At 46.4% G+C, this 487-nt stretch overlaps 1 protein-coding gene across 1 annotated transcript in view; it reads right to left on the bottom strand.

The window, feature by feature from the left end:
- Positions 1-221: 221 nt before the first annotated feature.
- Positions 222-487, bottom strand: part of LOC135572404 (hairy/enhancer-of-split related with YRPW motif-like protein) — a 30513-nt gene continuing 30247 nt past the window's right edge. Inside the window, 1 exon segment of the mRNA XM_065020128.1 lies at positions 222-487. This exon segment is cut by the window's right edge and continues 582 nt beyond it. The gene's annotated coding sequence lies outside the window, so the exon portion shown is untranslated.

Below are 487 nucleotides of genomic sequence, written 5' to 3'. Positions count from 1 at the left end.
CCTCCCCCTCTCTCTCCCCCTCTCTCTCTCTTCCTCCCCCTCTCTCTCTCTTCCTCCCCCTCTCTCTCTCTTCCTCCCCCTCTCTCTCGCTTCCTCTCTTCCTCCCCCTCTCTCTCCCCCTCTCTCTCTCTTCCTCCCCCTCTCTCTCTCTTCCTCCCCCTCTCTCTCTCTCTCTCTCTTTCCTCACACAAAAACAGGAGAGACACAAGGAGAGGCAAACATGAATATCTGACACTTTATTTAGATACAATTTTTATCAGCCATTCCATTTGAATGAAAACAGAATCAATCAGGGTAATAAAATGTATGTAAATTATTTAAAATATACAAATCAAAACATCACAGCACAAAATACAGTTCAGTTCACAGCAACAGTCTGAGAAGAGCCGTGTCTCCCTCTAGAGAGAGAGAGAGACAGAGAGAGAAAGAGAGACAGACAGAGAGAGAGAGAGAGACAGAGAGAGAGAGACAGAGAGAGAGACAGAGA

Source organism: Oncorhynchus nerka, linkage group LG7 (assembly GCF_034236695.1).
Source record: "Oncorhynchus nerka isolate Pitt River linkage group LG7, Oner_Uvic_2.0, whole genome shotgun sequence".
NCBI classification, from domain to species: domain Eukaryota; kingdom Metazoa; phylum Chordata; class Actinopteri; order Salmoniformes; family Salmonidae; genus Oncorhynchus; species Oncorhynchus nerka.
This window is presented reverse-complemented; position numbering and strand designations above follow the sequence as displayed.